Genomic DNA, 9180 nt, shown 5'->3' with positions numbered 1-9180 from the left:
GAAATCGAAGACAAAATTGTCCAATACATATTTGCTTGTTCTTTTGACAGTCCATGGTATTTAATACTTTCTCCAACATCACAACTCAAAAGCACCAATTTCTTCTTCTTTCTTCATTATCCAGCTCTCAGATATATAGGAAGTGATTGAAAAAGACCATGTCCTGAGCCAAGTGGACTTTAGTCTGAAAGCTGACATCGTTGTTTTTTAGTACTTTGGAGAGGTCTCTAACAGCAGACTTGCCCAGTGCAAAGCATCTTGATTTTTTGACTGTTGGTGCCAGTGGGTCCAAGTAAGAGAAAATCATTAATAATTTCAATCTTTTCTTTATCCATCATGATGCTACCTATCAGCCAAATGGTGAAGATTTTTGTTCTATTGGTGTTCAAATGCAATCCATATTGGAGGCTGTGGACTTTGATCTTAAGCAACAATGTGTCAAGTCCTCCTCATTTACAGCAGTCAAAGTTGTGTCATATGCTCTTTAGTGGCAAAGGCACTTGTATTCTGTCTCACATACTCTAGACATGATGTCAGGAGGGACCAGCCTATAGAAAAAAAAGGCATCATGCTGGGAAAGATGGAAGGTCAGAGACAAAGGGGAAGATTCTCAATAAAGTGGACTGACACTATGACTAATGTCCAGGAGGAGCATGTAGGAAATCTTGAGGATGAAGCTGGACAGAGAAAAGTTCAAATCTGTCATGCAGAGGACAACAATGAGTCATTGTCAATTAGATAACTCCTAACATGACAATAATTGGTACCTTACTGTCCGAAGGTATATTTCTTTTATTGAGACAGATTTTCCACAGTTACATGTCCCACTCTAGACATACTCAAAATCTCCATTGAAACTCCTTTAAGGTCCTTATTACCAAAGAAACATAGCAAACATTTCCTTAAGGAAAAGGTAAAATGTGGAAAATTTTCCATAATCAAATAATACTAAAAATTACAATAGAGCAAGCCACAATGAAAATTTTTATGGTCATTTTAAAATGCTGACTGATGAGGAGAAAAGGAATTATTAAATTTTCTATTTAGAAAATGGCCTGCAGGTGAAGGCCATCAACCAGAAAATCTGTATTTAAGTTTATCACATTTCTTGCTTTCTCAGGGTCTGAAACAGGATTAAATAAGTTAGTTTTGGGGGATACACAACTCATCCCGATGTACTTTTTTGATGTCTCTTTCACAAGATGGATGCAATGACTAGATTGTATATTTCTTGCTATGGAGTTTAAGCAAACTGTTGAAGATTTCTTAAATTATCAATTTTTCTATAAAAATGTGTCTGTTATTTATGGAATGAATTTTGTAGATGACAAATCCATGTTAATGTGTCAACAAGCACTAGAAGTGCCTTGGTTAGCCTGTTTAGATTTTTAAAGTGGGTCTTCTGGATCTTTATTTTTCTTTCTCAAAATATCTCTAGCAGAGAAAATGAAATTAAATCATATCAATATTTGATCCCATATTTTAGCTTTAAATTCATGCAATATTAGCAAGAATGTAAGGATTAAAATTATTATAAGAGTCTTAAAAATTGGAAGCCTTTGGGTAATCGCGAAAACATAATTCACCCATAAATGTAGCCTAGCAGAATCCACAGTAAAATCCAACAAATATATTCCCAGAGCATTTAGCAGTTCCCTCATACTCTTTACAATTTTTTTATCACTGTCATTGTATACTCAATACAGCTATGGTATCAAGCAAGATACTAATTCCAGGTGGATACAAACAATAAAAACAGACAAATTAGCGGGGGCAGGGGGGGGGAAACCCCTTATAACCCCACAATACCTAAATCTTCACTTTCACAAAATGTTTACTATCTTACATAAAATTGCTTTATTTTAATTTTTTCATTTGTTGCACATTTTCTTCCCCCCATTCTCCCTGTTCCCCAACCTTCCATATGGTGCACCTCTTGTTCCAGATTGTTGTCAGACACAATAATGCCGAATCATATTTTCCTTTCAGATGGTTCTTCCCCTCTTCTCTTCTAATGCTGTGTTCATAATCTTGCCATTCTTTTACCATCCCCTCCCCAACTTACCCCCATGTCTGCCTATTTTATAACAGCAGTGCTATGCATTATTTGTCCATTTGTGACTGAGTTATTCCACTCAGCTTAAATGTCCTCGAGGCTCTCCCATTCTGTGTAATGTTTTATGAGTTAATTATTTTTCAAAGATGAGTAGTATTCCACTGTGTGAATGTACACATTGCTGTCCCAAAGGAATTGCCAGTATATGAACACAACTTTCTCTAAGGCCATATTTTATTGTCTTGGTTGTACATTTGCCTTGTTTTATTCCTCATTGTGCAAAGCTCTCTTTATACCTGAACTGTTTTCTCTATATGTAACTATTTTCTTTCCTCAACCTCATCCTGTTTAATGCAGATAAAACCATATGGGATCACCCATTCAAAAGGTTTTGGAAGCCTGCCCCAAAGCTGACCGTACAGACTATGGCAAATTGCAAGCCTGTTTAAAGGAGATGGCCATTATATCTACAAATCTTGTTCACACAGAAATGCAGGTCTGGTCTACAATAAAGATATATCAGCTTTCAAATGCTAGTTTAAAATTTTAAAAAATATTTCACAAACCAAACAGAATATCTCTTTTTGAATTATATTTAATCCACAGGGTAGCAATTAGCTTTCCCTAGATTGTAACATGTTAGGACTGGAGAAGATGCTGAACAAGTTCCCTTAACTCTACTGATAAGAAAGTGGAAAGGATGATGGGCAAGTTGATGGAGTAATCTGACATTTGGGACATCAATATCTACCATTTATGATGACTATCTGTATGCATGTACAATTAATTCCTACAGAGTTTAGGAAGAATGTACTGAACTTCTCCAAGGCTGTTTCCTTAAAAATAATGAGTTCACCAAGACTGTGTCTTCACCATTTATGGGATTGTTTGACTCTTGCATACACTGTATCAAAGCCTACTGCCATCAAGGAAGTTCTGACTCACAGAGGTCCTCCACCAGCTTTCCCAGAGACTGTAGATCTTTATAGGAGGAGAGTGTCCACCTTTCTATGGTGAGGCACTTGGCAAATTTGAACTACCGACCTTCAATTAGCATGATATATTCTGTGCTATCTCACCAGAGTAGGAGATGTAGATAACTGTGGTTTTAAGTGTTTATTGTTTTAAATGGCTCCCTTTGCAATGTGGATGGGCAGGATTATGCAAAAAGGGAATATTATGCTATCCACAAGGAAATTGGCTAAGCTAGTTGCAGAATGGGAGAATTTTGCTACCAACAAAAAGCATGAGAATGCAACTAATACCTTGGGGCCAGAGATACTTGTGCCAGTCATACCAGAGCCAATAGGAGCCAGCCATAGAAGCTGCAGAGACTTGACATGAGCAGACTTTGGTGACTGCTGCCTCTATGGAACCAGAATGAGGAGTCTTTACATAAATTTGTTGGGCAATTGGAGGGAGGGGAAGAGTCATAATTGGCAAGACTGAGAGCTTTGTAACACTGACCTAGAACAGTGAAGCTCAAGGCTGAGGTATCTGCTAGCACATTTTGGAAACTATCCTGACTGAGTGATGATATTCTGCTACTAACATGAATTATAGCTTTTTTACTTCCTTAATATGGTTCTATGTGGTCTGTGAGCTAACAAAACAGATTTTAGACCTGGTAAAGCAACAAGATTGTTGGGATGAGTAGAAAGAGGAGGATGGAGGACATCTAACAGCATGGGAATTGGTTTTATGTTGTTGATGTCATTGATGGGGACACTTCCCCTTTGTGAAGTTGGCAAAGGATGTCCCCATGTGGCCCTTGCTTTTTTTGAAGATACTTTAAAGCTTGTCTAGCCTTCTCCCCAGAAGCAGTTGGTGAATTCGAACCTCTTGTATTTGGGGTTGCCATGCAGATTCTTACCACTAGGCTAGCAGAACTCCCTTTAAAGCTAGTTTAGTCATAGGCAGAAAAGTATCTGACAAATCTATCTAGCTAGTGAGAGTTGGTGCAGAGATTATTAAAAAATAAGTCTTATACTACTGCTATAGTTAGGTGGCCAAGTGTGTAAGGAATTGCACTACTAAGCCAAAGGCACGTGGTTGGAATCTACCAGCTGCTTTTTTGGATAAAGATGGGCAATCTCCACTTGAGTGATTAAAAGCTTGTGAAAATCTACTAAAGGGTCAATTATTAGTTCCAACTTGACAGAATTTAACCACAATATTCCTATTTTATCACTTCATTTAAAGCCTTATACATCTATTTTCCCTTAAATATTTATGAGTGGTCTAATCTGGCAATTACAAAGAATTGTAAACAATTGTATTTTATTCTTTCTAGAATCCAAAATAAATTTATTTAAACCAAACAATTGAGAGCAACAACTCAAGAGAACTAAATAAACTTGTAGTCTTCCATAACAAATTGGTATATAGCCTTATCTTTGTATGTTACTCTCTATTTTGTATCATAAAGAATAACTCCACGCAGTTTCATCATTTGTTTATGTCTTAGCTTTTTATAAAATTGATCACGTAGAAATTTTCTAGAATTTGAAGGGAAAAAATAAATCAGATTCTGCATTACTTGAAATGTTAGCCATTTAAAAATTTCTTGTCAGCCACCTAATGTATTAACATAGGAATAGATCATGAATAGCTGGTTGTAAAAATGCTAACAATTAAATATACATAATAGAAAACATATTTTAAAAGATGTTTTTGTGTGTGCACAACTGACTTTACATCTCTTTGGATGTAACACTTTGTGAGAGAGCTGCTTGGTTTGTTTTCTGTTTGTTTTTAATCGAGGATTCTCATTTCTAGTGGAAACTTCCGTTAGTGTTCACTCTCCCTTTATTTATGTGCCTGTGTATATGATATCTGAATTATTATCAAGTGTTCCTTGTGGCTGTAATATCTGACTACAGGGCAAGGTGCCAAGCCTACAGTAACCCTTTCCCCACGAGATGCTGAGTGTGTGGACATCCACTCGGCCTGGGGAGAGTGTAGGGTGCCAAGATTTTCTAAAACTTGATCTATTTCAGGAAATACTGGATGCAGCTTCCTGTGGGGGTATGAATTACAAGACTCTGGATAACCCCAATTTGCGAGAAGATATTCAGCCTCATCTACATAAATTTTAAGGGAACATGTCAACATATTTAGGAAGGTTAGTGTGATGTATTCGCTATTTAGCAATTTCATACTCGGGATAATATTTGTCTGCATCTTCGGATGATGTGTGCAGTACAAGATTACGCACAAATGTGAGCGCATGCACACTAAACTACCCAGGGTTTGAGTGTATCTAGCAGGTAACGTTGCATGTACGCCCTGTATGCTGAACTCCAGCACACACAAACACATTTCGTGAACGGGAAGGAGACCACGGAAGCTGGTTCGCATTATCAGATCCCAGCTGTTGCTGTGCGACTATCAGTGGCAGCCAGGAAAAGGAACCCGGGGAGGACAGATCCTCCAGATCCCCACCAACTGCAGAGCAGCCTCTTCTCTGGTTTCCTCCCTTCAACTCACAGCATCATCGCAGCTCCAGCCTCACAGCCAAATTAAAAAAAAAAAAAAAAAGTAAAGGCTTCACAATCTCCATCCCAAGCACCTCTCAGTCGCCCCAGTGGTAGCACTGTAACATTATTAATTAATAAAATCAAAGCCGAGCCGCAGTCAGTAGCCGGGGTCGAGCGCGCAATGACGGCAGCTGCCATAGGTAAGGTGCCCGCGTCTCCGCCCGGGTTGTGGGGGCCGCGCCGCTGCCTGCTCCAACCCTCCCCGCTTTTGCCACCACACAATCCGGTATCGCTGCCACTGCATCCTGCGGTCACCATGACCATTATGAGCATTAGGGTTACAGGTTGGTTATGGCCTCTGGCAACCGGGAAGCTGCAGCTCGGCTGGCCGCAATGCCCAGCGCTGGAGGCCAGGATACGCCTTGGCTCTCCTCTCACCCCGATGGGCCAAGGCGGTCTGGAGGGGGTTGTGCAGAAAGGGAATGGGAAGTGGGGAAGGGGCACTACTACTTAGTTGCAGGGCAGAAGGTGGGCTCGCTACCTATAGGATTGCGGGGTGAAGAAGGGGTGCTGGGCCCTGGGGGGACACCTTGCCTTTCCCTGCGGAGCGAGTGTTGTGGAGGTTGCTGAGGGATGCACCTTTTCCTGGTCTTTGTAGCTGGACTCTGGGAGCCTGGAGCCAGGTCGGCCAGATATGGGCCTGCCCCTCCCCCAGGTTCCAGGGCATCCAGCAGGTGTTGGGGGCGGGGGCAGGTTGTTGGGAAGGAGCTTAGTGCACCTCAAAATAGCTGCTACCCTGGCCTCTCCACAACCAGGCCTGCGTGTGGGCGAACCCCTGAGCGAATCTGCAGATTTTGGGGGGCAGTCCTGCTCCAGCAGGTTTCAAAAAGGATTATGGTCTTGCCTCCTCCTCCCATTCCACTCTCATGCAGCTCCAGTTTGCTATTTGCCTAATGTCACTCATTTTATTAATTGGCCGCCTGAGCAGCTGTCGTTAGGATAGCCTCACAGTACATAGAGCATTGTTTTGCCACAGCAACAATATTTTACCATTAAGTCTTAAAAAGACAGATGAAGGTGCATCGACCAGAACTCCAAGCAAAGGTTTATCTCTCTATCACAATACAGTGATAGACTCAGAACTCAGATGTGATCAATTCTTGAATTGTAGGACACATCTTTTCCTTCCTGACATTATTCGTGTACATTTTATTAAAGATGTGTGAATTTATGTATAGATTCAGAAAGTCTTAGTCACCTTTTAATCTTGTTTGGGCATCAAACTAGGTCTGACTTTCCCTGTTGGTGAAGTGCCGGTGACTGTTATGTATAATAAAGGCCACAGTTGGTAATCACTGAGATCAGAAATCACCAAATGGCTACTATTGTTTGTGGTGTTCTTTGGTTGTTTTTTTTTTTTTTTTAAATAGGATTGACGTTTTCAAAGCTATAATGTAGTTTCAGAGTAAATAGGAAAGAGGAGGGTTGACTGTGGCAGCCATTCTGAACAGGGATGTGGGCTTTAAATAGAAATATTACCTTTCAACAATTCTAGATAAAAACCCTGACTTCTCCAACCTCCACTATCGCCATTAAAAGAAAAAAATATTAGATAACTCCGAAACTTTTATCCTGTGGACCTTTCTGTGCTGGATTTTTCATTCTTCTGTGGAATAATTTGACTCAACCAGTGCTAACATGAGAGAAAAATGAAGGGAATGAAAACGAATCTTTGGAAAAAAATTCCTAAAAAGTTGACAAATAGCTCTTTGGACTTTCTTATTATGTCCACTAGCAATTCCACTGGAGAAAGATGGGCAATCTCATCTCCTGTGATTTAGACCATAAAATCCCAGAGGGGGTGGGGGGCTGTCACATAGGTGTCATTTCTTACTGTGTAGGGTGTGTGGTGGTTTTGTGATTTGTTTTTAAAATTATGTTTATTGTTATTAACACATCAGCTGTGACAATGATTTTAAGTTTAGCAGATTGTGAAGTTGGTGCGGCATCCATTCAGATTTAATTTTGTTGTTTGTGGCTATTAAAATTTGCAATGGACTCAAATGCATTATGTTCAAAGAAGACTTGACAATGTGACAGCACTGATGTGTAGTTATCCTACTAACTGTGCTAGAATCTCTCTAAAAGTAAGTTCCTTCTTGTGAAAAGTTGGTAACATAATCATAATTTTGCAGTGACTTTCAAGATTTTTAAGAAAAGAAAATAAATTTAAATAGAAAAAAAGTCACTCAAAATATTGTGATTTGCTTGCTGTCTAGAGATGTGAAGGTTTGGGGGGGTGTTTGATTTTTGTATCTGATTATTTTCATGTGGTCCATTTGCTTTTCTCATTCCCAACTACATTGTGTGTGTGTTTGTACGTGGGTGTGCACAAGAGTGTGTACATATGGACATGTTTGTTCTATCATTTGCTCTAATGTTGCTGAAATGATTTGAGATTTTTCATGGTTGTATAAATATTTATTTATTTATCCCAGGGGAGAGAGTTACATGTATGTTAAGTGTGTGAAGAAAAGTTCACATTTAATAACACCATTATATCTTAATGTGAGGTAGGCACAGTGCTCAGTGCCCAGAGTTAGAAGTTCAGTGCAGAAACAGGACTCAGAGCCTGTGAATTCATCATGAAAGACAAATGTGATTATAAATGAAAACACAATGAAATGAGTGTTTACTCTGTTATTATTTTCTAAAGTTTTCTGACATGCAAACCTTCCACTTGTCACCTGGTGGTACTGCAAATCTCATTGTTGGTCAATATAACAACAACAAACCAAAAACAAATTACTATTAGTCAATTCTGACTTATGGTGACCCAATATAAATGCAAGTATAAATATACTACTTTGTTATTGTAAAGTGTATTGAGTTGACGACCTCATATCAACCCTATGAACCCTGTCCAATTCTGCATCATCCTCACAATCTCCATTCTACTCCATTTCATTGACAATCTTCCTCTTTTTCATTGACTTCTAGGAATACCTAGATAATGTAGCCTTTCTCTGTATCTACTTTCCCCAGAAAATGACCAAGATTTTTCTTGAGGTGCTATTGAGTGGATTGGAACCACTAATCTTTCAGTTGGAGCTTAGCACATAAACCGTTTGAATTATAATGTACAAGATTCAACTTTTTAATTAAAAAGTCTATGTTGTTGTGTACCATTGAGTTGGAACCAACCCATAGCTGACCCTCTGGCGGGTTTTCAGAGAAAGTTAATCACATGGGAAGAGATTTCCTGTCCTTCTTCTGTGGAGCAGTTGGTGGATTTGAACCATGTGTCTTTGGGATTACATAGCTGCTTCCTGCCCTTAGGCCACCAGTGCTCCCTAAAAAGTTTATAGGAAAAAAATTTATTACAGAAATAATAGAAGAAAGAAATTCTACAGTTTAGATGATTTTTTCTTCTCATTATGTTTTATATTCTAGTTTTCTGTTTATACATTATAATCTTGATCTTAAAAAGATCAATTATAAATTGTCCCCAAATATGGTATAAATATTTTAGAGCTTGACTACCATGTTATGTGACACTTATTTATATTGTAGGTTTAAGGAATTTGCACATTTCTAAAATAGTCTGCAAACTTTAAACATTGGGCTTTTAAAATTTAAAATAAT

The 9180-nt window shown here is 38.8% G+C and overlaps 1 protein-coding gene across 1 annotated transcript in view; it reads left to right on the top strand.

The window, feature by feature from the left end:
- The first annotated feature begins 5839 nt into the window (after window positions 1-5839).
- The window catches only part of NALCN (sodium leak channel, non-selective), a 600265-nt gene continuing 596924 nt past the window's right edge, over window positions 5840-9180 (top strand). The window contains exon 1 of the mRNA XM_006879390.1: window positions 5840-5879. The gene's annotated coding sequence lies outside the window, so the exon portion shown is untranslated. The remainder of the gene's footprint in view (window positions 5880-9180) is intronic.

This window comes from Elephantulus edwardii, unplaced genomic scaffold, assembly GCF_000299155.1.
Source record: "Elephantulus edwardii isolate Elephantulus edwardi_28Jun2011 unplaced genomic scaffold, EleEdw1.0 scaffold00003, whole genome shotgun sequence".
In the NCBI taxonomy this organism is placed as follows: Eukaryota; Metazoa; Chordata; class Mammalia; order Macroscelidea; family Macroscelididae; genus Elephantulus; species Elephantulus edwardii.
The sequence above is the reverse complement of the archived record's forward strand: the minus strand, read 5'-3'. Positions and strand labels throughout refer to the sequence as shown.